The following is a 27978-nucleotide window of genomic DNA, read 5'->3' as shown; positions in this document are numbered from 1 at the left end:
GAATATTTGGGAAAATTCAGCAAGCGTAAGGCCTTACTTCCGATGCGTTGACTAGGAAGGGGCAGTGCAAGGGCATGCAAGAATTGAGCTCTGGGTGGCGCCTGTGGCTCAGTGAGCAGGGCGCCAGCCCCATATACCAAGGGTGGCAAGTTCAAACCCAGCCCCGGCCAAACTGCAACAAAAAAAAATAGCCAGGCATTGTGGTGGGTGCCTGTAGTCCCAGCTACTGGGGAAGCTGAGGCAGGAGAATCACCTAAGCCCAGGAGTTAGAGGTTGCTGTGAGCTGTGTTATGCCACGGCACTCTACCGAGGGCCATAAAGTGAGACTCTGGCTCTACAAAAAAAAAATTGAGCTCTGGTTTTCTGTATGGAATGTACAGATGATTCTCTGAGATGGGGAATCTTGAAAGAGGAGCTAGGTTGTATCAATGCAGCTTCAACAATTTGCAGGGGACCCCCTGGCAAAGTTACTGGTGTGACACAAAGGAATGTTTGCCTGAGTGCTAATTTAATAAATAGTTCATTCACTAGTAATTGAATATGTTCACGGAATAGTGAATTCTGTTTCCCAGACTTACCAGGGTATAACTACACGTACTATGATAATTCCGACCCAGAGAAAGAGTGCTCATGTAGTAAGCCACACACTTACTACAATGCACATGTCCTATTTCTCTATTTACATGTAAAATCTCTGGTTGTTATAATGGAAACCATGCAAAATATCTATGTCTGTAAACTCAGCAAGTAGCATAATGTCTTAGGATAGTATTCCGCATGTGAAGAGTAGGGAGTTTTCTTTTCTTTTTTGTTTCACCATTAGGAACAGCTCCATTTATGTTCAAATCTGATGTGTTTTCTTCCTGTGTTACCCTTTGCCACTTTGCTGAATTTTAGTTTTTTTAGTTTTTTTGGCCGGGGCTGGGTTTGAACCTGCCACCTCTGGCATATGGGGCCAGTGCCCAACTCCTCTGAGCCACAGGCATCGCCCCTCCTGTTGAATTTTATTTTCTTTAAAGGATTTCAAACTATGTAAGTTTATTTATTTCTTGTATTACATTTGTCTATCATTTGTCATTCCAACCTGATTATAAACTCCAGCCTCTCTCAGAAGGTTGTAATCCCATGAGGGCAGAAAATTTGTTTTTAAACCACAATGTCTCTAAAACCTTTATAAAACATTCATTCATTTATTCATGTGAATAAATTAACAAATACAGTACTTTCTCAACAATTATTTCACTAATGAGTCATAATGCATATTTATATCCATATGTGGGTTTGTGTTCATTAAGCTCAGTAACTGAAAAGAACCAGCAAAATGAAAGTATTACAAATATGACTAGAAAAATATGCCCACACTCTCTTCTCACTGCCAACTGATGATTTTTCAAGAATTAAAGGAAATGAAGTGAGAAAGAAAGATGAGCAACTGGACCAGCAACAATGGCTTCGTGGCCAAAATTATGCTCTCAGCTCTGACTTCTAGTTAAGTAAACAATTTCTTTAAGATTAAATATGTAAAGAAGACTGGTGACAATAAAAATAGCCATGGATCACAAATCATAATAGTCTTCATCTGTGAAAGTCTTCCCTGTCCTTTGCTTGGAAATAGTGGTGCATTCTTGCCAACTCCCAGTTATCAGAATCTCTCCAAATGCCCTTTTTGACAGAAAATTCTACTTTTTACAATTGTATTTCTTTTTTTAACTTCCATTTTTTTATGAAGCAAAAAATTATATAAGTGAACAGAGAAATACATTTCTACAATAAGTGTTGAGAGTTCAATATCTCACTTTCAATAATGGATAAGTGAAAAAATAAAGGACTTGATACAATAAATCATCTAGATCTCACTGACATATTCAGACAACTCTCCTGAACAACAGCAGAAAACACATTCTTCTCAGTGACCCTGGGACATTTTTCAGAATAGATCCTGTGTTAGGCCATAAATTAAGTCCTAATAGATTATAGATTTCATTTTATTTCTTTTTCTCCTTTTTTTTTTTTTTTTAGTTTTTTGAACCAGGTTACATTGATTGCATTTGTTAGGTAAAGTCCCTCTTATAATTGTGTCCCACCCCAAAAGCTGTGTCACACACTGTGACCCCCCAGCCTCTTCCCTCCTTCCCTTTCTCTGCTCTCCCCTTCCTCCACCCCTCAGTGTGTACTAAGTCATTAATTGTCCTCAAATCAGAATAGAGTACATAGGATTCTTGCTTCTCCATTCTTGTGGTGCTTTACTAAGAAGCAACCACTTCCATCCAGGTGAATACAAAGGATGTAAAGTCTCCATCTTTTTTAATGGCTGAATAGTATTCCATGATATACATATACCACAGCTTGTTAATCCATTCCTGGATTAGTGGGCATTTAGGCTGTTTCCACATTTTGGTGATTGTAAATTAAGATGCAGTAAACAGTCTAGTGCAAGTGTCCGTATGGTAAAAAGATTTTTTTTTCCCCTTCTGGGTAGATGCCCAGTAATCAGATTGCAGGATCAAATGGGAGGTCTAGTTTGAGTTCTTTGAGGATTCTCCATACTTCCTGCCAAAAAGGTTGTATTAGTTTGCAGTCCCACCAGCAGTGTAAAAGTGTTCCCTTCTCTCCACATCCACGCCAGCCTCTACAGTTTTGAGATTTTGTGATGTGGGCTATTCTCACTGGGGTTAGATGGTATCTCAGGGTGGTTTTGATTTGCATTTCTCTAATAATTAGGGACAATGAGCATTTTTTCATATGTTTGTTAGCCATTCGTCTGTCTTCTTTAGAGAAGGTTCTATTCATCTCTTGCCCATTGATATAAGGGTTTCTTAGCATTTTTCATGTTGATTAATTTGAGTTCTCTGTAGATCCTACTTATCAAGCTTTTGTCCAATTCAAAATATACAAATATCCTTTCCCATTGTGTAGGTTGTCCGTTTACTTTGGTTGTTGTCTCTTTAGCTGTACAGAAGCTTTTCAGTTTAATGAAGTCCCATTTGTTTATTTTTGTTGTTGTTGCAATTGCCATGCAAGTCTTCTTCATAAAGTTTCCCCAGGCTGATATCTTCCAGTGTTTTTCCTATGCTTTCCTCGAGGATTTTTATTATTCCCTGCCTTAAATTTGTGTCTTTTACTCATCTTGAATCAATTTTTATGAGTGGAGAAAGGTGTGGGTCCAGTCCAGTTTGACATGTGGCTCTCCAATTCTCCCAGCACCATCTATTAAATCGGGATTCTTTCCCCCAGTATATGTTCTTGTTTGGTTTAATAAAGATTAGGTGGCTATAAGATGTTAGTTTCATCTCCTAGTTTTCTATTGAGTTCCAGATGTCTATGTGTCTATTTTTGTGCCAATACCAAGCTATTTTGATCACTATGGCCTTGTAGTACAGCCTAAAGTCTAGTAGGCTGATGCCCCTAGCTTTGTTTTTATTACTATTGCCTTAGCTATATGGTTTTTCTCTGGTTCCGTACAAAATGAAGAATTATTTTTTCTAAGTCTTGAAAGTATTATTTTGGTATTTTAATAAAGATGGCATTGAATCTGTAGATTGCTTTGGTAAGTATAGACATTTTGACAATGTTGATTCTTCCCAGCCATAAGCATGCTATGTTTTTCCATTTGTTTATATCTTCTATTATATTTTTTTCTTAGGGTTTTGTAATTTTATTTATAGAGGTCCTTCACCTCTTTTGTTAGGTATATTCCTAGGTATTGCATTGTCTTTGAAGCTACTGTGAAGGAGACTGTGTCCTTAATTAGCTTCTCATCTTGGCTGTTATTGGCTTATACAAAGGCTACTGATTTGTGGACATTGATTTTATATCCCGAGACATTACTGTATTTTTTGATGACTTGCAGAAGTCTTCTGGTTGAGTCTTTAGGGTTCTCTAAGTATAAGATCATATCATCAGCAAAGAGGGAGAGTTTGACTTCCACTGCTCCCATTTGTATGCCCTTTATTTTCTTCTCTTCTCTTCCTAATTGGATTGGCTAGAAATTCCAGCACTATGTTGAACAGTACTGGTGATAGAAGACAACCTTGCCTGGTTGGAAAAGCTTTCAGTTTTACTCCACTTAGTAAAATATTAGCTTTGAGTTTGTCATAGTTGGCTTCAATCAGTCTAAATGTACCAAAACTGCAACAACAACAAAAAATAGCCAGGTGTTGTGGCGGGCGCCTGTAGTCCCAGCTACTCAGGAGGCTGAGGCAGGAGAATCGCCTAAGCCCAGGAGTTGGAGGTTGCTGTGAGCTGTGTGATGCCACGGCACTCTACCGAGGGCAATAAAGTGAAACTCTGTCTCTACAAAAAAAAAAAAAAAAAAAAAAAAAAGAAAAGGCTGCTGGGTTTTATCTAATGCTTTTTCTGCATCTATTGATAGGATCACATGGTATTTGTTTTTGCTTCTGTTGATGTGGTGATTAACATTTATGGACTTGCGTATGTTAAATCAGCCTTGCATCCCTGGTATGAAACCTACTTGATCATGATGTATGACTATTTTGATGAGAAGCTGTAGTCTATTGGCTAGGATTTTGTTGAGAATTTTTGCATCTATATTCATTAATGAAATTGGTCTGAAGTTCTCCTTTTTAGTTGGGTCTTTTCCTAGTTTTGGTATCAGGGTGATGTTTGCTTCATAAAATGTGTTGGGAAAAATTCCTTCCTCCTTAATTTTTTGGAATAATTTCTGTAGTATGGGTATATGCTCTTATTTGAAGGTTTGATAGAATTCAGGTGTGAAGCCATCTTGACCAGGGTATTTCTTGTTGGGAGATTTTTTATTGCTTCTTTGATCTCAGTGCTTGAAATTAGTCTATTCAGGGTAAGTCTAGGGAGAGAGCGTGATTCCACATATTGATCCATTTCCTTCACATTGTCAAATTTCTGGGCATAGAGTTTCTTGTAGTATTCAGAGATAATCTCTTGTGTTGCTGTGGCATCTGTTATTATTTCCCCTTTATCATTTCTGATTGAGGTTACTAGAGATTTCTGGCCAAAGGTTTATCTATTTTATTTATTTTTTCAAAAAACTAACTTTTTGTTTCATAAATTTTCTGAATGATTCATTTTTTTTTCAATTTCGTTACTCTCTGATTTAATTTTGGATAGATCTTTTCTTCTGCTGAGTTTAGGCTTCAATTGTTTTTCTTTTTCCATTCCCATGAGATGGTTCATGAGTTCGTTGATGCATCTGTTTCTGTTTTTGGATGTAGGCCTTTAAAGCAATGAATTTTTCTCTCAGGACTATTTTTGCTGTATCCCACATGTTTTTGTAGTTTGTGTCTTCATTGTTGTTATGCTCAGGGAAGTTAATGATTCCCTCTTTTATCTCTTCCTCCACCCAATTGTCATTCAGCATAAGTTTGTTCAATTATTCCATGAAGTAAAGCATCTGTATCCTTCGCAGCAACCTCATCACCTTCAGGCATTCCTATAAGGCGAATATTAGATCTCTTCGAATTTTCCCAGAGCTCTCTGAGAGAATGATCTGTTTTTGTTCTCCACCTTTTTTCCTCTTTGAATGTTTGGGAGCCTTCAAAAGCTTTGTCTTCAATGTCAGAGATCCTTTCTTCTGCCTGCTTCATTCTGTTACTGAGGGATTCTACTGTATTTTTCAGATCTTTGTGGGCTGCAAATTCTTGCCTCAATGTGTCAAAATCTTTGGTCATTTTGTCTTTGAATTTATTGAATTCTTGAGACATCTTTTGAATTACTGCTTGAGATTCTAATTCCATCTTTCTCCATTCTGTTGATCTTATTTGCTATCCAAATTCTGAACCCAATTTCTGACATCTCAGCCATTTGTTTATGAATGGGATCTTGTGCTGTGTCTGCTTTATCATTCCTTGGGGGAGTTGATCTACTCTGATTATTCACATTGACAGAGTTTTTCTGCTGATTCTGCTTTATGATTGCTTTTCACTGTTGGCTAGATGGGCAGGTAAGGTGAAATTGGATTGGGAGTTCCTGAAGTTGTGGTTAACCAGCCCTCTGTTAAGAATCTAGGACTGATGACTGCAGCTTTTTCCCCTTTATCTTTGCAAAGGACCTGTACATATCTCTTTATGATTATTTCTTACTGGATATAAGTCACTTGATGCTGCTCCAGGACAGCGATTACATTTAATCTATCTGGGTATACCTCTGTCTTTTATCAGAAGAATTTACCATGAATAAGGAACTCAGCAAAAACTTGCTCTATTGTAAATGAACTGATGTTTACCAGAAAAAAAAAAATCCCCATATTTGTTTACATGACTTATTTTTTGTAGAAAGTGGCTTTACAAGAATGACTCATAACTCATATCATAGTAAGTTTGAAAATCAATCTATTCTTCAATTATTTTATTCTTTCCTGTTTATTTTCAAATGTGTTTGCTTTTATGAGGTAGTAACTACCAAAAGACTAAAATAACATGGAAACAATGTATTTATGGTTTTCTAGAATGTCTTGATGTCCATACTAATGTGCTTCACAATGCTTTGCAGGATAATTAATATCCTTCCATAATTAGTAGATCAATAGAGTTTTGCTTTTTATCTGCCTGAAAGCAACTCTCCTCCCTTAAATGATAATTTTTTCTATCTAAAGATGAAGAAAATAATCCTTGAGATTACTTTTACAATTGAACAAATGTGATTTGATGTGTCAACACTCACACAGACTCTTTAGAGTTCTGTCTGTCCTGGACTCTTGCGTCTTATGGCAACAGCATCCCCTCTGTTTGGAAATTATTTTTGTTTCTCCTGTCCTGCCTCAGCCTTATAACCTCATGTTTGGATAAATATGAACATCTCATTGATGCCTTTTCTTGGGATATTTATAAATAAATCTGAGCACTAGTAGTTTTCTACCCATGATCCATTTCTTAGCCATGAGGATTCCAGAATAAATGACAAAGACGAAACATAAAGAAAAGTGGAAATAAGATACCAAAAAAAGGGAATCCTCATGGCATTTGAACTTTTGGTTTCCACATCCTCAAGGCCAGCTCCTCTCTCTGCTTGGAATGGGTTTAGTAAATTACCTTGTTATTACTTTGGTTACTTTAAATCATATCTTTATCATTGCAATCAAAGTTAAGTCCTAGAAAATATTTTCTCAAATATCTTGACTTTAGCTGTGGCAGATGTAACCAAAGCTCTGAATAGACTGGTGGCTGAATGTTCCTTTTGAGAATGTATTTTTCCGTCCACATATAAGTAGCCACAATACATGATTGCAATTTAAAACTTGGGTATTATCTCTTTTTTCTTCCACTGGCAAGAAAATCATATAAATAAAAAGAAGTTATTTTTTAGGGGGAGAAAAATGGATTGAAGGTAGTAATAATTTAACCAAAAGACAAAAAAGAATATTTTTCTTTAGATAACAAATAAGCATTTTTAATTATGGTACTAAAAACTAGTGCAAATTCATAAAAGTATTAGTCTGTCCTCATGAATTGTATATACTAATTTCTCACTTTTTAAAATGTTATGGTGTCTTAGATGACTTCCTTCTGGGTTATTTTAAGCACAGGAGATAGCAAAGGTCATGAACATTTGTGGACAATAAACACCCTGTTTTACCCTCTCCCAGAGTAAGGAGATTGGCCTGGTTATTCATTCAGGTGGCCTGGCTAAAATCCATCTTCAGTAATTACATTTCTGTCTGCGTAAAATTGATAATATAGTTTCAGTGAGAGAACTTATTCATCTATGTCATCAGTTTTTAAATAAAGAACAGAGACACAAAAGCAACAAACATTGTATCATGCTCTAAGGAAAGAAGAACAAGAGCTTCATTTTGCTCCGATGTTGATGGTCTCTCTGACTATAATAACTGAGCAGATAACACATGATCAACCCACGTATGGCATCAGCTAGTGAATTTTAAGTAACAAATTTCTCAGATGTTTAAGCATCCTGGTAGGCAACTCATATGAAAGTGTTGTAGAAGCTGACTCTGACCTTTTCCCACTTGCCTTTCTGCTCCCTTTCCCGGCTCAACTTTCACTTTCTCTTGGAATTCCTTAGTGCTTCATCTACCACCTGCTAAGCTAAATTAGTCACACTTTGTTATGGTTCTGGAAAACCTCCATTCTAGCACACATATCAGACTTTGTGCTATCATGTTCCTGTCTCACTGTTTACATCTCATTATTCTGTTTGGTATCCCCTAGATCTAGCACCAAACCTTATGTACTACATACACAAATATGCATTAAATGATACTGAACACGTGGATATAAAATCAACATTTTCTGCACATTTATTTTGGGAGCTAACATAATCCACTCACAGGGGAAAAAACAAACAAACAAAAAACTCTAGCACCATATAATATAAGTAAAGGATTTAAGAGTTTACATGCAGGAAGAAAATGTGAAAATGAAGCATTTGGTGAATCATGGTGGGTGCCCACCTGGCCTAAAAAGACATCATAGTCTTACTTGTCAAGCTCTAAGCCTGAGTAATGGGTCACAGCTTGAACACCATTTCACAGTGGTGTGTATGCTTTCTCTATGCCCATGTTGGTGGTTTTAAGTTGGGAGATGATGACATCTAGCCGGGCGTTGTGGCGGGTGCCTGTAGTCCCAGCTACTCGGGAGGCTGAGGCAAGAGAATCGCTTAAGCCCAGGAGTTGGAGGTTGCTGTGAGCAGTGTGAGACCACGGCACTCTACCGAGGGCCATAAAGTGAGACCCTGTCTCTACAAAAAAAAGAAAAGAAAAGAGACGATGACATCTTCTGAGGAAAAGAAATGGGCGGGCTATAAGGCCTGGTTAAGAGGGTTGGGTCACAGGTGGTTTTCATCCCATGAAAAGTAGAACATTAGATGGCTGACAAGGTGATGCCAGAATGAAATCAAGTCAATACCCATATTTCTAGTCCCAGACAACATCAGGACTAGGAAATTGTTAAGGGTTACAAAGTATTATTATACCATCTCATTGTATACCCGTCATTTAGACTGCTTTGAGTATTTTTCTATTACTGCAGTAAGAAACTTTTGTGCACTTTATTTTCACTGTGCAATGTGTATGAATAGATCTTTGTTATCAGTTCCACTTTCAGGAGGAGAATTGATAGGTCGAAGTGTCAGTGCATTTGTAGTTTTGATGGTCATTGCCATATTATCCTCCATAGGACTTGTACCAATTTAGATCCTCCAACAATATATGAGGTTCCTTTTTCCACACCTTTGTCAGTTCACAATATTCTATTTTCTTTTTGTATTTGCCAATCTGAAAGAAGAAAAACAATGTTAGTGTTGTTTCAATTTCCGTTTCTGTCACTCTGTGTGATGTTTGCATCCTGTCATATTTTTAAGAGCTCTGTGTTTCCTTTACAATGTCCTATTTATACCTGTTGTCTATTTTTCCATTGGATGCTTGGTATCTTTTATTGACCTATAATATGCTCTATTTGCTAGGGAAATTAACTCTTACATACAAGGTGCAAAAATTTGTCATAATTTGTTTTTTAAAAACTTTACCCTGGGGGCGGCGCCTGTGGCTCAGTTGGTAGGGCGCCGGCCCCATATACCGAGGGTGGCGGGTTCAAACCCGGCCCCGGCTGAACTGCAAACCAAAAAATAGCTGGGCGTTGTGGCGGGTGCCTGTAGTCCCAGCTACTTGGGAGGCTGAGGCAAGAGAATCGCTTAAGCCCAGGAGTTGGAGGTTGCTGTGAGCTGTGTGAGGCCACGGCACTCTACCGAGGGTGATAAAGTGAGACTCTGTCTCTACAAAAAAAAAAACTTTACCCTGGCTTTTATTATACAAATCATTTTTTTTAGTCAATCTAAACAAATGTACAGTCTTCTCTTTCCTGTAATTAAATTTTTATGTAACATTTCAAAAAGTTTATATTCATTAAAAAATACTAAAAGTTTGCATTAGTTCCGATCCTAGCTTGTCCTTGGATAGCAGTGTGACCCAGACAAGTCATTTAGTCACTCTGGGCTTGTTTCTTTCTCCATGAAACATGATGACAACAACCCCAAATCTCAATGTTAGCCTTATTGCAAGGACTAAAAAAGAAAATAGCTACAATATGTTTATACATGTTATTATATACTAAGAAGATAATGGTAAAGAGTAATAATAATAAAATAACACTAAGTACTTTGTTATTGGATAAAGTGAGTGCCAACCCCATTACCTTTTCCTCCAAAGAACCTGATATGTTTTTACTATTTCTTACACTGGTAAATGAAAACATTGTTGAGGTAGTCTTTCTATTTAAAAAAATTAACCTCCTAACTTCCCTCTTTAAAATCCATACCTAGCACAAACAAAGTCAAAACTAAAATGAAGCTGGAAGGGCTGACCTCATAAGTAAATGTTATCCACTGACTTATTCTGCTACTGTAAATAAGCATGTCTAGAAACAAAACTGCTGATAGATGGTAAAGCTCTCCAGATCCTGCTGAACCTATCTGTTTGTATGTGCAGCTGCTGTGTTGATTTCAGAGTAGCTGGATTTATTTATAATTGCCATAGAAACGACATGAAGATGCATTTTCCACCAAACACACCTAGCAACTCTGTGGATGTCTGTATATCCAATTTATCCATAGTTACCCTGGGGATTTCACAGAGTGCGAAGGCCTTGCCATTTCTTCAAGCCTCCAATTGTAAACTAGCATGTTGGTGATGTTGTTTCTCTGCCAGGGAAAGAAGGTGTTTTCTGTGGTTACACATTCCTACCCTTGGAATAGACTGAAAAGCAAATGTATGCCTAAACAAATGCAATGATTTAGATCCTTCTTGTTGTTAAATTGTTTATGTGGAAATAATTTGCCTCATATAAAGTCATTCTATTTATTGAGAATTTTGGCATTTCACCATGAGTGCATATGACAATTTCAGCATTCATTTTTTTTCTGCTTTTCAATGTGTTATTTAAATCCTTCATCAAACATCACAAAGTCACATGAGCTTACCGCTCAATAACCCAACATTGTCATCTTCCAGCACACTAACTCCATCCCACAAAGATTTAATTTTAGCTAAAAAAAAAAGTCTGTCAAATTAATCTCTGGTGAAATGTTAATAGATTAATTTTACTATTATACTTATTTGATGAACAATTCCTCCACTGATGCTCTACAAACAGAGAGGATGTTAAATTGTACAGCAATAACAGCCTTTTTGCAGAAAATTAAAATAATTGAATTCTAGACTAGGCCTTATAAGGACTTTAAAAATGAGTTGGTCTTTCCTTCATTTGAAAGGTTATGTAACCAGGGTGATGCAGCTGGCTAGGAACAAAGCTTGGTCTAGACTCAAGGACACTAAATTGCTACTCACTCAACAAATATTTGTTTAACATCTGTAGTAAGCTTGAACATCTATGGTAAGCCTTGGGTAGTGGGTAGATAACAATATATGCAACATAAACTTTGTCCTCAAGAAATCCATGATACTATAAATAAAAGCTGATGATTTATAGAGTCTCTGGTTTCTTTGCTCATCTTCAGATTGGTCCAGGTATTTATTTTCTAATTATCTTAAACAAGGGTATTACTCAGCTATGAGTAAATGAACAAGAGCAAAAAAAAGTAGTTAAAAGGAAGAGTCTGCATAGAAAGACTGCAGAGAAAGGAAGAGTCTGCATAGAAGAAAAATAATAAAGAATATAGCTGAGAAAACAAAGTAATAGAAGAGAAGAGAGAAAGGTCTTTGACACAAAGGTCTTGAAATGAGAAGTTGTATTGTTTTTCTCTGTGGTTACTGAGAAAGACACAGAGGAGATGGGGGATCTGGCAGAGTTTGAGGTTGGTAAGAGGAAACATATGGTGCTTAGCAATTGTTCAGCTCACAAATAGATAAATAAACTGTGGTATATGTATGCCATAAGTAAACCATGGTATATGTATGCCATCAAATTCTACTCAGCTATAAAGAAATATGGAGACTTTACGTCTTTTGCATCACCTGGATGGATTTGGAGAACATCCTCCTAAAGTATCACAAAGCTGGAAAAGTATCCCATGTACTCAATACTAATATGAAACTAGTAGATGAACAAGCTTGACAAGGACAATTCTAAAGGTACAAAAATCAACCAAGGGCTTTACCACCAGTCCTCACAGGAGACTGTAATGATTTATACTCACTCATAAATGACTGTAAGGATGAACAGCATTTTATTGTCTGGATAACTAGATAAGGTGAGCTACCTTCTGAGAGTGAAGAAAGAAGAATCAGCTTTGCTTAAGCAGATATTAAATTAAATTTTGGGTAAACTAAGTCTGAAGTGCCGTTGTTCTTCTCAGTGGGAGCATATGGAAAGAAGTGGTATGTACAGTTTATAGATTAGTTGATGATTTTGGAATAATCTCTACTGAGATGGTGACTGACATTGTGCTTCTCTGTGAGGAGATTGCACAGTGTGGAGAGGAGAAAAAGGAAACACCCAGGACAGACTCTGAGGATACCTGTGTTTGGGATCTGGAAAGAGAAAGAGATGTTTGAAAAAGAGACCAAAGCAGGGCGGCACCTGTGGCTCAAAAGAGTGGGCGCCAGCCCCATATACCAGAGGTGGTGGGTTCAAACCCAGACCCGGCCAAAAAAAAAAAAAAATAAAAGAGAGAGAGAGAGAGATCAAAGCATGATGAAAAAGGTGAGTTGAAGAGCAAAAATTGGAAAATGTAAACAACTATTTCAGGAAATGTGGCTCTTGATGGAGGATAAAGTGAACATTCATTTGGGGAAGAAGGTGAAGAAGGTAAAACGCTATATTTTGAAATATAGAAAAAATGGTTATGCTTAAATCCTCAAGAGAAGAAACTTTCACAACAAAGAACCTGTACTCTGAGGAGGAGAAGTGATTGGGGTGGAGTGGTGTGGATTGAAGTCAGTTTTCAAAATAGCAGAGTCAAGACCAGGGCACCAGGAGGCTCAGAGGGAAGAGGAGGAGGACTCGTGCCAATTTCTGTGCCCCGTGGCCACAGGGGAGGAGGGACGGCATTGGGTAGATAGGATTACTCTTTTGGTTGGGATTGCCAGAAGTCCAGATGCTTCTATCCCAGGCTTCCCCCTTTATCTGTCAATTACGAAGAAAGATGACCTGCTAGGAGTGAAGTGGAAAAGATGGGGTTGGAGTTTAGAGCAGGTGGGGAGAGCTGATATTTTCTCTTTGGGAAACTGAGGAAGACCTGCCCAGAAGCCATGTGTGTATATTGCCGAGCTCCATGAAGGGCCCAGTCAAAGGTGAAGACCACATTCTCTTCTGTGCCTCTCATCTGCTCAGCTGAGTGATTTCCTCATCGGTATCAAGCATCACAGAAGAATTGGATAAAAGTTTTGTGACTTTTCCAGGCAGATAGTGTAGATGTGCACAGGGATATGTGAAGGAAGAAAATATATTTTCCTGAGCATATTTGACGTGATGGACCACCAAATCTAAATTTCTTACAAAAGGAAGTGAATCCAAGGAGACATTGATAACTTTAAAGAAAATAAGTAGGCACCAGGGAACCCATAAAGCAGAAAGACCAGAAATATAAACTTAGTGAATACCCGGGCAGGCAGGCTGTGGTGTTTGCTAATTCAAGAAAACAAAAAGTCACACGATTATTTCTATGTGAATAGTGCATATTTCATTAAGAATATGTGACTTTATAGCCTAAAGAAATTATAGAAATCATCATTTAAAATTGACCAGATGGATAAATGTATTTGTAGATAGAAAGTTACTTAATAATGCTTTATATTATAATTTTCTTTAAAAGGTTGAGATTTCCTGCCAAAAAATTACATTACAAACTGTCTCCAGAAGGGGGCTTCAAAATTAGAAGTAAATGTTAATGTAGGTCTAACATTTACAGATAAGTATCTAAAGATAGCAGAGGTCCAGAAGTATTCTCCTGCTCAATCTGATCAGAATAGAAGGAGCATGAATGGAAAGGCTAATCTTGCCTATGACACACCTTACTTGTAAAAATGGAGTAACCATCAGAAAGCCACTCTGTATTAATTTGCCCAGTCTCCTAAATGGAAATTTTCAAAGAATAACACTAGTTCATAAATTCGAGTGAAAATTTTTGTGACTGTGAGAATGTTGTTTGAAGCAATATGTATTTTACATTTCCAAAACTGTGCATGAAGATTTTCGATGCAGGATATTTATAGGGTTTAAAATATTCATACTGCACAGTAATTGAATCTCTTCCAAGTGTCATACACAAAGCTTCACAAGTGATAGATTTTATTGCATTTTATTCTCTCTCAATTTTATGACGTAGGTAATATTATAGCTATCATAATCATATAACCATAATCACATTTTATACAAAATGAAACTGAGGCTTAGAAAACTTAAATGACTTTGTCAAAGTCACCAAGCTGATAATTGATTCTTATTCTACCTAGCAAGGCAGATAAAACCCAGAAGTGAGCTCATGAATGACATTTTAAAACCAGAGTTCCATAGTATTTGATGATATTGTATCAGTAAGAATACTTTCCATTGATAGATGCTTTACAAATGCACTTGAAATAGCAATGATAAACTAGCAAAAGTCATCAGAAATATGAAATGTACTAAATCTCTCTGTAAATACAAAATCAACTTAATAATCAAGAATAATTTGTTTATTCATTGTGAGTCATCTTAGGTATTCTGGTAGACAAATCTGTACAAAGTATGTTCTGTACTATCTTGTACTCACATTATCATGGCCAAACTCAAAAAGCTCAGCTAATTTTGAGTCATTAACAATCCCCTGGTTTGCTCTCACTCCCCTGGACAGGCTGTGCCCTGGAAGAGGGCCCGGCGAGGTAAGGATTCATCTTTCTAAAGACATCCTCTTGGGAGGGAAGCCACAGTGATTATTTATCCACTAAGAACTATTAGGTCAAGTGATGTTCAATGTTACTTTCCATTTTCATTTATTATTAATTAGTAAATTAAAGTTGTATATGCTCATTATATGCACCATGTTTTTATATGTGAACACTACGGAATGGCTAAATCAAGCTTTATAATACATGAATTATCTCACATATATTCTTATATTTTGTGGTGAGAACAGTTAAAATATCCCTTAGCAGTTTTCAAGTATTCAATACATTGTTATTAACTGTTTTCACTATGTTTTATAATAGATTTCTTGAATGTGTTACTCATGTATAATTAAAATTTTTTGGACTCATATCTGCCAACCCCACTCTATTCTATAGTTAACTGCCATTCTATTCTTGCTTCCATGAGTTTGAGCCTTTTTCAGCTTACTCCGTAAGTGAGAGCAGGTGGAATGTGCCTTATTTCATCTAACATAATATCCTCTAGGTCCATCTATGTTTTAGTAAATAAAAAGTTGTTTTCTTATTTTTAAGGTTGCATAGTATTCCAATGTGTAATGTACAACTTTTTCTTTATCCATTCACCCACTGGTTGATTCATTCTATATCTTTGCTACTATGAGTAACGCTACAATGAGATGGGATTGCAGGAGCCTCTTTAACATGCACATTTTATCTCCTCTGGACACATACTCACTAGTGCGGTTGTCAGACCATATAGTAGTTCTTCTGTTCATTTTTTGAGGAACCTATATACCTTCTTTTTACAACAGCTATACTAACTTAGTTTTCACCAACAGTATTATGGGGGTTCTCTTTTTCTCGACATCCTCACCAATAGTTCTTAGTAGCCATTCTAACAGGTGTGAGGTGATATCTTATTGTGATTTTTAATTTTCATGTCCCAAATGATTAATGATGCTAAGCACTTTTTATATGCCTATTCATCATTTGTGTGTCTCTTTTTGAGTAATGTCTATTAAGGTCCTTTGTCTACTTTTATCAAGTTATGTCTGTTTCCTTTTGCTATTGAGTTGAGCTTGTTGTAGATGTTGGATATTAACCACTTAACTGAAATAGCATTTGCGAATAATTTCTCCCATTTCCTAGCTTATCTCTTCACTCTGTTGCTTGTTTCCTTTGAAGTGCAAAAACTTTTTAGATTGATGTATTTTCATTTATCTTTTTTCTGCTTTTGCTGCCTGTACTTTTAGGGGCATATCCAAAAAAAATCATGGCCCAAATTCATACCATGGAATATACAAGGTAATTTTAATAAGTCTATCAAAGGATTTCTCAGTACAAACCTTACAGACCAGAAGACGGTGTGATGATATCTTGAAAATACTTAGAAAAGTATCTTACCTAGAAAAACTGTCCTTCAGAAATGAAGGTGAGATAAAGAGTTTCCAAGAGACACAAAAGCTGAGGAAGTTATTACCACTAGATTTACCTTACAGGAAATGCTAAAGAGAGTTCTTCAAGTTTAAAGAAAGGATGCCAATCATTATGAAAGTATAAAGCTGACTGGTAAAATACATGCACAGTCAAACTGAGAGTACGCTAATATTGTAATGGTAGTGCATGAGCTATTTATATCTTCAATATGAATGCTAAAAGTCAAACTTATGAAGATAATAGTTTCAATAATTTTTGAGGGTTATATAATATAAAAGATTAAAAATGTGACATCAACAATGTAAATATGAGAAGTGGAGTAATATAATTTTTGTACATAATCAAAATTATTATCAGTTTGAAATAGCTGGTTATGACTACAAAATGTTTTTGTAAGCCTCATGGTAAACACGAAGCAAAAATCTGTGATAGACATATAAAAGATTTAAAATAAGGAATCAAGGTATACCACTAGAGAAAATTACTAAATCACAAAGGGAGATAGAAGGAGAGGAAAAAAAAAAAAAAAAAAACATCAACAAAATAACCAGAAAACAATAAACAAAACGTCAGTAGTAAGTCTTTATGGATGATTATCCTGAGTGTAAGTGGATTAAGTTATCCAAACGAAAGAGTAGCTGAATAGATTTATTTTTATTAAAAAAAAAAAAGACCAAATTATATGCTGACAAGGAGAAACTCACTTCACATTTAAGGACACACGCAGATTGAAAGTGAAAGAATCTTACTTTCTATTTGTGCATATAAGTGTAGCTTTCATAAAGCTAAGTATTTCCTGTTTTGTAAGCTTTAATTGGAGTGGGAAGCCACAGGATTCTATTGATACTGTGGTAATGGAATTGTGATCTATAAAGTCAGGTTTTTCAGAAAATATATATCATATTTTCTATTTTTAGTGACTTTCTATAATAAAAACCAAGCTTTATAAATATTACATGAATTCAGTGAAAATTTAAAGCACAGATTAGTTTACAGTAATAATATAATAGATTTAACCTAATCCTACAAATATCCTGAGGTTTATGAAGAGCAGGCAGAGTCTAAATCTTCTGAGACAGCTTCCCTAAGCAAATATGAATGGAAATCTAAGATCTCCAAGGCTCTCTGAAGGAGAGCTTTGCCTTCCCTAAAAGTCATGTGGCCGTGCTTCAGGTGGTATAAAATGATGAGAAACAATATACCGAACACTCTGTATACGTGTACCGTGGTCTGCCTGACATCTCCTTACTGTCAGCATCACCTTTCTCTCCCAGGCACCCTCCACTGTCATCCCATTGAGAGTTGTAGCAGCCACCTTGAGGTTATATGAGCATTTGTTTGAAAAATGAAGCTCTTCAGTGGCAAGCCTAATTCAAAGTTGAAGAAGGAGATGGGGGTCAGGGTAAAAAGGATGCCTGTGCTGAACTGAGCCAAGACTTCCAAATTACATGAACTAGCATTGGTTTTCTTTCTTTTTCTTAATTTTCTTTCTTTCATTCTTTTTGAATTTTCCAAATATGAGTTTTGCTTCCCTAGCTGTTAAAGGAAACGCCTAGTGAATCCACATTCCTGACTTTATAAGTTAAAAATGTCTCCTTGAATTCTTTGACTATTCTTCAATATTAGAGTAAAATACAAAGAAACACAATTGTAGAGGTGAATGTTCCTGCTGCTCAGTGAGCAAGCCCATTCTGGACTGCTGTCTACTTCCAGGCTGTCCTGTTGGCTAACTTGGTTTGTCAGAGCTGAGTAACCAACGCATTGATGTAATGATCCTCGCGTTGCCTCAGCACATTCAGATGGAACCTGGACCTCCTGGACACACCACAGCCTTTACCCAAGTGTGTCATACTAATACAGTAATATTCCCCATGAGGCATGATGTGAGAAAACATTGTGAACCATCAAGCTAGGTCTTATGTAATCCCTAACTTACTTAGAAGCTTGAACACATTTTGCAAATTAAACACAGATTCCTCGAGATTTTCATTTAGTAGGTCTGAGGTTGATAAAGTAATCTGTTTTAAAAGAGAGTCCCCAGATAATTCTGATTATCTTTTAGGGTAAGAAACATCAGACTAAATAGCTCTTTCAAATTATGAGATTCAATTACTCTAAACCTCTTTGAAATTTTGTTATGAAGTTACATCACATGGGAACATTATATTTTAGAAATAGTCCATCCAAACCTGACAAGTTTGTTAGGAAGAAATGTTCGTGGGGATTCTACTTGTGTTGCCACCCACAGAACTACCTTCTTGGTAGCTGTGGTGAGATGCGCCATTTGAAGATAGGACTCTATTTGCTGAAGATACGTATGTGGATTACGTGGGTCACTACGAAAGTTTTGAGACAGACTGTGTTCTGGTCCATTATTTCACTTCCAAGAAACACAGTCAACAGTGTCTTTTCTGATTAACCTCTGCAAGTGTCAATTTGCTTGACTTATGGATGTTGTAAGGAGAGCTTCATTGGTTTCCGTCCACAGAGATTTTACATTTCTTGATTTTTGTGTATGTCAAAACTTTCATAATGACTCATGAGAAATGCACAACCCTGAGTGGCTCCCCAAATGGCCTCATCGAATGTCCTTCCTGCGATGGATTATGTTAGCAAGTAGGATGATGGGAACAAGAAAAAAAAAATACTGACAGTTTTTACTAAGAAAGCACAGGAAAAGACATTTTGGGTATTGTATGATTTTACTCTCAAAATACAGTGACAGAGCTTATTATGTTTTCCTTATGAATGAATACTTTGAGATTTCCAGATTTTCTATCGAAAGGAATAGAAAAACTCTGAAACAAATATCGGTTGCATATCCTTTATAAAAATCTTGATTAATCTGTGAGATCAAGAAAAATGTGTCAGTATTGAAGAAGCAGATTCAGGCTGACACACAGAATGTGTAATAGCAAGCATCCTGAATAAAAGACAGTCATCTTGGCAAGAGAATGAGTGTGATGCAAGGTAAATGCCAAAGCTCTTAAGGATGCCTTCTTTATTTTGGAATAAATTTCTTTGTCGAAATTATGCTGGGCATTCTAAATTAAACACTGGCAAATAAGGTCATCTGAGGCAATATGGCATTAGAATGAAATGAGGCTAAGAGTAATATTAAAGGACTATCTTTTATCATACTTCAAGTTATCAGATTAAAATAAACATAATTCAGTTAGAGTAAGTATAGGTCAAAACCTAACACTGATGACAGATAATTAGTTCTTTCATGGAAAATACTTTAGAAGACAGCAAAGTGTCTATATTTTTCCTCTAAAAACAACTCTCCATAATTCTTGATATTTTCAATGCCTATGTTAATTGGTTTCAGACAGTTTAACATAATGTTTTTCATTGATTGTCTAATGTTTATGCAACATTAACTTGCTTCACTGTGCATACTCTACATATTAAATGCAGGAAAATATATTACTAGTGGGTCAAAAAGCTTAAAATGTCATGCTGCAGCATCGCTGAATTATTATACACTCAGTGATGTTTGCTTTTATTGGGTTAGAAGAGATAATAATTCTACTTAAATAAATAACCTGGAGGGGGAGGGACATATGCTTCCAACTATAACAGCAAGACCACATCAACTAAAACTGTATAGAAATTACTGAAACACCTGTTGTCAGAAAGCAGAACCTCACAAATAATGAAATTCCAGAGCTCAGAGTATATTTATCCTTAGTCTGGAGAAAGTCAATTTAAAAAATTAGTCCTGAGTAGTGCCTGTGGCTTAGAGGAGTAGGGCGCCATCCCCATATGCCAGAGGTGGCGGGTTCAAACCCAGCCCTGGCCAAAAACTGCAAAAAAAAGAAAAAAAAGAAAAGACGTTAGTCCTGAAGTACAATGTATAATACTGAAGATAAAATATTTTAATATGTAACTAAGCTTTTAACTTTAAAATTAATGGAATATAAAATTTGAAATGTATACACAAGTAGTACTGTAGATTCCATATAACAAACTTAGAATTCAGGTAATAGTTAAACACATAACCAATTTTTATCATCTGGACGTCATCTTAACCAAATGATCAACGTAACATTGCAAGTCATGGATTATGGTGCTGTCATGGGTTACAGTGCCATCATGGGTTATGTGCTATCATGGGTTATGGCACGGTCATGTGTTACAGTGCCATCATGTGTCATGGTGCCGTCATGTGTCATGGGGCCCTCGTGTGTCATGGGGTCGTCGTGTGTCGTTGTGCCGTCATGTGTCATGGTGCTGTCATGTGTCATGGTGATGTCATGTGTTATGGTGCCGTCATGTGTCACGGTGCCATCATGTGTTATGGTGGCATCATGTGTTATGGTGCCATCATGAGTTACAGTGCCGTCATGCGTCATGGGGCCGTCATGCATTATAGGGCCATCATGCATCATGGGGCCGTCATGCGTCGTGTTATGGTGCTGTCATGGGTTACAATGTCATCGTGTGTTATGGTGCCATCATGTGTCATGGGGCTGTCATGTGTCATGGTGATGTCATGAGTTACGGTGCCATCATGTGTTATGGTGCTGTCGTGTGCTGCTTGAATTAATGCACTGAGAGAACACAGCATCACTTTGGTTTGTGTTTCTGCCAACAATGTTTAACCTGATTCTAATCATGAAAAAATAATTGTACAAATCCAAAAAGCAAACCAAATGGTCTTGAGTCTTTAAAATGTCAGTTTCATAAAGCATGAAGGACTTTAAAAAGTGGAACTCCACATGATGCAAGAGGAACAGAGAGGGTAGATGTGCAGAATATGAGGAATTGAGATCCCTGGTGAGAGGTATATGTGGGGTTCAGTGCACATTTTCTGAAATCGTACTACAAATTGTAAAATATCCCATAAGAGAAGCTTTTGAGAGGAATAAGCTACATTCTAGTTTACCTGATTCATGTATTCAATAAACCTTTAAAGCAAGAAAGGCATGGGGATGGCAAGAAAAAGTGTGAAACAGTGGGGCTGGGGCGTGGATACCAGGTTCAAGCCCAAGTTGACCAGCTAACTGGTTTTGATTAATTATTTCTTGTTTCTGGGCATCAGAATGCTCATCTCTAACATGATATAGTTGTAAAAATATGAGTTCCAAAGTCACATCTAGGTCAGAGTCAATGATTTTTGGAGATAAGATGATAGGAGGAAAACAATAAAGAACTTGAATGTAATCAATAAATCATGAAAGATTCTGGGAACTTTACTTCTTTTGGAAAATGCTACAACCCAGGCAATAAGCAAGACTGTCTTATGCTTATTAAATTACTGCTATTAGCATCTGGTAGAGTTCCGGGTGCTGGTGGACTTTATCCAGAAATGCTAAAATAAATAAATTAACAAATTACTTAATGATTGATGTACTCAACCATGCACATATGGAAGGAAGAACACATTTTACAGCCTTGAAAAAGCACAAGAGTTATATGTTTAGACAAACAAAAAATGAGCCAGGCTACTGTGCAAGGAATTGAGGTAGTCTTAAAAAAAAAAAAATCCACTGTAAGAATAATACCATGTCTAACGGGTCATAGATCAATCAGTGGCTCAGTATTTTTTAATTTACTCTTTTATTTTAGAGTATTATAGGGGTACAAACATTTTGTATACATAATTTGCATTTGTACATTTGAAGTCAATGTTATCAGTGTGCCCTTCAACCAGAACACAAGCATTGCACCCGTTAGGTGTGAGTTTACTTGACTGCTAAATTTCCCTCAAGTTTTACTTCCATATATGCATGTCAGTGTTAATCAGCTACTTCCAATTTAGTATTGAGTACATGCGGTGTTTCTTTTTCCATTCTTGTGATACTTCACTTAGAAGAATTATCTCCAAGTCCATCCAGATTGTTACAAAAAATACTAGATTGCCATTTTTTTTTTAATAGCTAAGTACTCACGGTATATATGTACCATATTTCAATAATCCATTCATGTATTGTTGGGCACTTAGGTCATTTCCACATCTTTTCAATCGTGAATTGTGCTGCTATAAACATTGTAGTGCAGGTATCTTTTTGATAAAATGTCTTTTTTTCCTTTGGGTAAATGCACAGTAATGGGATTGCAGAGCCAAAAAGTAGGTCTACTTTTAGTTCTTTGAGATCCCCCATACTAGTTTCCGTAGAGGCTGTATTAGTTTGCAGGGACTCCACCAGTAAGTGAGTGTCCCCTTTCTCTCTATATTCATTCCAGCATCCCTTGCTTTGGAAATTTGATATGCACCCTTCTCACTGGAATCAGATGACATCTCCTTGTGGTTTTGATTTGCATTTCCCTGATGATTAGAGATGTTGAGCATGTTTTTTCACATTTTTTTTTGGCCATCACACTACCTTCTTTTGAAAATTTTCTGTCATTGTTTCTTGCCCACTTTTTCACGGGGTTGTTTGGTTTTTTCCTTGCTGATTTGCTTGAGTTCTTTACACATTCTAGTTATCAATTCTTTATTGAAGGCAAAGCAAGTAAATATTTTTCCCTTTTGGTAGATTATCTAGATTATCTATTTATTCTATTGATGATGTCCTTGGCTATGCAGAAACTTTTAATTTGATCAGATCCAATTTTCTTATTCTTATTGTTACTCTGATTGTCATTGGGAACTTACTACAGCAATTTCTTTGTTATGTTCATTTCATTATGTTTATTGATACAGTTCTTAGAAAACTTGAAAAGACTGATTGTCATAAGACATTAAGAAACGCTGTAATTATCTGGGCAGCGCCTGTGGCTCAAAGGGGTAGGGCGCTGATCCCATATGCTGGAGGTGGCAGGTTCATAACCCAGCCCTAGCCAAAAACTGCAAAAAAAAAAAAAAGAAAAAAAAAAAAAAAAGAAACGCTGTAATTATCATAAGGAAATTAAGACGTGAGATCCAGAATAAAAGGGAAATTATGATTTATGTGAAATCATTAGAGAAAGGTAATTTTGATAGTATTAATTCCATATTAAAAGCATCTCAATGCATGTGATATGAAGTTAATCTAAGTTTCTTTCTTGAAAATTCAGGCTTTGCCAATCTGGTCTTTATACTTTATATAAAATATATACAATATACTCCTTTATACCTGACACTCTGAATTTACAATATTGTGAGCATTTCCCGGACAAATACTGCCCCAGGGTTCATGTCTTTGCAGACTGCCCTTATCCTCATCTTTAGTGAGGTTATTAATACCATTTCCATGAAACATTCCCTAGGAGGCAGTATAGTGCAGTGTTTAAAAGGAGAATTTAAAGTTAGCAAAATGAGTGTTTTGAACTTTGAGTTATAGGAGTTTATTACTTAATCCCGCTGAGCCCTAGTTTTTTCATTAAAAAAAATGAGTGAAACAATAGCGTTTATATCATAAAATCAATGATCATTTTGAATGAGAGACATATAGTGTTTTGCACAGAGCATAGCCCAGAGCAGGAACACTTTTTCTCCACATTTTCCTTCTTACCACTATTTCCAATACTCTTTAAGATTTCGTATTTCATTCATCCTCTTGTGGCACCTAAAATATACTTACAAGAAGAACATGCAGTCTTAGTAATTAGACTGTAAGTTTCTTGAGGACAGGAATAATATGTTTTCCACCTTTGTTTATCTATAGAACAAGAAACAGTGGCTTATGTACTATAGATGCTTAATACATGTGCATTTAAATGTGTGAAACTCTTGAACTTTTAAAAGAAACATGTCATCTTCTCTGTTTATATTAATGAGGAATCTACTGAATCTACTATATTAACAGTGAACATTTAAAAGAAATCATTGAAGTTATAACACATTACCATAAAAGAAAATTATTTTCGAGATTATGTAATAACTTTCCCATTTCCTTGAAATTGCACGTTATAGTTCAAACCACAAAAAAATACCAATTTATTATCTCTGTGACCCTTAATTGGATTTCTCTTATCCCTGAAGATCTATCTTTAAATTTCCTTTGGGCTATACAGCCTTTCATCCAGCTACCATCCATTCCGTCACAATATTAAAATAAAAATGCCTATCAGAAAAGTGCAGCCTGCCCATGACTTACTTATTCCTGTGACTCATCTTAGAGATCTTGATCAATTAGATTAATGTGTGAAGCATCCTCTGTGTTCTGTGCTGGGAAAATAAAACCCTAATGTTCCACAACTGACTCAGTTAAAAATGACAAAACCACACAAAGTCACCTAAGAATTCAGCTTAGTCACCAGACCATGTTTGTTCAGAGGTGATAAAATATGAATTTATTTTCCAACAAGATTACTCCTACATTTTGCAGTTTTCAGAAATAGAAATGTTTAATGTAGTAAATGTGATAAAAGTGATACCTTTTTGCATTTTTCTGGTCAAAATGTTCATGAGATATACAATTAGCTATGGCACATACTTTGAAGCCTACAGCATCCTCCCCTCCACACCCTACAGAGCCCCCTGCAGTCAGCCAGGTTTCTCCACTTGTTGTTTTTCCTAAACACATCCTACATCTCTTTACCTCTCAACTATTACTCAAGCTGAACCCCACATTTTCTTTACTTCGTGCCTCTCTGCCCACCACTATGTGTTCTTTGAGATCCAGCTCTGGCTGACATGGTCTCCCACTCATCTCACTTTGTAGGTGATGAGTTACTCAGCACTGATGTCTAGTGATGTCTACCTAATCGTGCAAATATGTTCTCCTTCTCCTCAAGACCATAAGCAGGCTCAACTCGTGATGCATTTTCTCCATGCCCCCTTTTTGGGGGTATGAACAGAATGGGTCTGACATGCATTTTTAATTCAAAACATAAAGGGACTTGCTATGCACAGGTGAAACAGTGCTCTGTAGATTCTGATCCAGCTGGAATAGAATGATCAGTTTGAGTGGAATGGAGTGATAGGTCTATAAGGCTGTTGCCTTATGGAAATAACACATTGTAGTAAAACAAAGTGTGCATTTGTTGAATTTTCTCTCTGTGCATATGTTTCTGATGATGATAGTTCTTTCTCCAGAAGGTAGAAACATGAGATAAGGTGCAATATAAATAATCAAAGATATGACTTCAGGTTGGGTGCCTGTAGCTCAATGGTTACAATGTCAGCCCCATGCACTGGGCCTGCTAAATAAACAAACAAAAAAAGATATGACTTCATAGACTTATTTGAAGGGGAATAAAGAATATCTGCAAAAATACATTTGAGACCACACATAATAGGATGTGGTAAATAAGTTCTGCATTTACTGAATGAAATTTCCTGAAGAGTTTGAACTTTTTTAAAAAAAATTTTTTGGTTGACTTTGTATTCACTTTTTTTGTTATAGTTAAATATTCAACTGTCTGACTAAAATAGAAACATGTTCAAGCTCATTTGTACAACTTTTTGATTCTTCCATAAGTTCTTGGATAAGTTAGGTCTTTTGATTTTATTAGAATTCTATTTTAATTACAAGAACTTATTTAATAATCAGTATGTACATGTGAAAGATGTACTTCAAAAAATCTCCACACTAAAAAATCCCCACTAAAGGGGACACAAGACCTTCTAGCATCTTGCATTACAAGTTTACCTTTCCCATAACGACTTATATGAGATGTGTCTTATAACTAGAACTCATATTGCTATTCAAATAAGTAAATCCATGAAAGTTTGTTTGTATGTACTATTAAATAAGGTCACTGGATATAATCATAACATTTGTGCCTTGTAGTTAAATGTTTTACATTATTGTCAGGAAAAAAAATACTACCAATTGTAGGTAAAAACATGGCAGAAATATACTTTGGAAAGAAGAGAACTATAATTACCTTTACAGAGCTCTTCTCCTGAGGCTGCCCAAGCCCATGCAGGGCAGTGTGGCTAGAACTCAACAGAGACAGCCAGTGTTTTTTTTTTTTTTTTTTTTGGGGGGGGGGTCAAGCTGTCAGACAGTGAATTTCAAACTTTACTGTAAAACCTGAAGTTGAGAGTGAATATCAAAGAAAAGTGAGAGCCGTGGGTGGGAAAGCTCTGCATCTCCATATTAATTCCCCCAAAGTCTGATTGAATTACAAGTGTGTTTATGGGATGAAGAGGGAACTTCAAAGAAACCAGTGAACAGCAGTTGAAAGGCAGAAAATGCAGAAGGCTGATTGAAGTTTGGAGTGTGAATCCAGATTGTTAGAAGATCTTGATAAATAAATGTGATTCTCCATTTAAATCCCAGAGTGACTAAACTGTAGAAATTAAAGTATGTCAAGATGAAGAAAAACTTTAAAGAAAAACCAAGTAGATCTATCCTCTAAGGTCAATTAGAAAGTAATTTTTCTGCTTTCTAGAACATAAATCAATATTTTTTATGAGAAAATAATAAAATATAAATCCAATTAAACAATCTGAATATCTAGTATGTGTATCCATAATAAAGTAACTATGTTGGTGAAGATAACGCAAGAAAACATGAATGCCCAGTACCAAGAATCACAGCGAAGATGTCACTGCTGATCTAGTGACAAGAAATGATGAGGAAGGAATGTCATGGGCCTCTAGTTCTCTCTGTACTCAAATAAATTGGGATGGGTTATGATCTTAAACACATGTATAAAAAGCCAGAATTATAAAGTTTCTAGAATAAAACAGAGGGGAAAGCTGTCAACAGAATGGATTTTAAAGCTTCTAGTAAAACTTGAAGTTTAGATCACAAATATGATGTAAACAAATAATTCTTGTACAAGACACAGTAGCCCTAGCCATCAAAAACAAAATATTGATAAAATTAATCATCATTATAATTAAAAATTTATGCTCACCATAGAACACTGATAATAAAAACTAAGGCATAGACTGAAAAATATTCTTCATACTTACACCCATTAATAATAAAGTACATAAGCCAAAATGTATAATTCTCGTTATAATTTTGATTCTACTAATCAAAAATATATCTAGTTAATATAAAATCTTCATACTGTATTTCCAGAAGGGAGCAAAAATCTTGAAAACATTATTTACACACAGAAAAAAACATATAGGAAGGGCCGTTAAGACTTTAGACACTAAAGTCCTCGTTCCCTTAGTCACTGGAAAAATGCACATTAAAATTCTACTTAGCAAGCACCCAAATGGCTAAAATTAAATAACCTGACAATATCAAATGTTGACAGGATGTGGAGAAACTGAGATATTGCTACATTTCTGGTGAGAATGTAAAATGGAATAAGCACTTTAGTGTAAAATATAATTCAATAATTCTGCTCCTAAGTTATCCCAAGAGTACAAAAAAAGACTCGTACATGAATGTTATAGCAGTTTTATTAATAAGTCAAAATTGGAAACAAGACAAATATTCATAAAATATATTCAGGACATAGTCAGGGAATGGATTTTTAAAAAATGGGTGTATTTATACAATGCCTGCACTCAGCAACAAAGAGGAATAAACTACTGGTGCAGACAACAAAATGAAAGAAGATCAGAGCATTTAGTTGAGCAAAGGAAGCTAGACAAAAGAGTATCTATTGTTTGTACAACCTATCCTTACAAAGTTCCACAATAGAGGAGACTAAATCTATAGGGATTTTAATTACAACATAGTTGCCTATTGGGACAGGGGTGGTATCAACTATAAGGGAATAGAAAGGAACTTTCTGAGGTGATGGAAATGTTCTGTATCTTGATTGCTGGGTGCTTTACATGGGTTTATATCTTTTCAAGACTTACTACTATATACATAAAACAATTATTATTTATATAACTTGAACAATTGATTAGTCACATGAAGTTATTATCACAAAGGGACATCTGGCTAGTTAATTGATTTAGACTGACTTTGTGGATATTTCCTCCTATTTTCAGCCCT

The sequence above is a fragment of the Nycticebus coucang genome, chromosome 9, assembly GCF_027406575.1.
Source record: "Nycticebus coucang isolate mNycCou1 chromosome 9, mNycCou1.pri, whole genome shotgun sequence".
Lineage (NCBI taxonomy): Eukaryota > Metazoa > Chordata > Mammalia > Primates > Lorisidae > Nycticebus > Nycticebus coucang.
The sequence above is the reverse complement of the archived record's forward strand: the minus strand, read 5'-3'. Positions refer to the sequence as shown.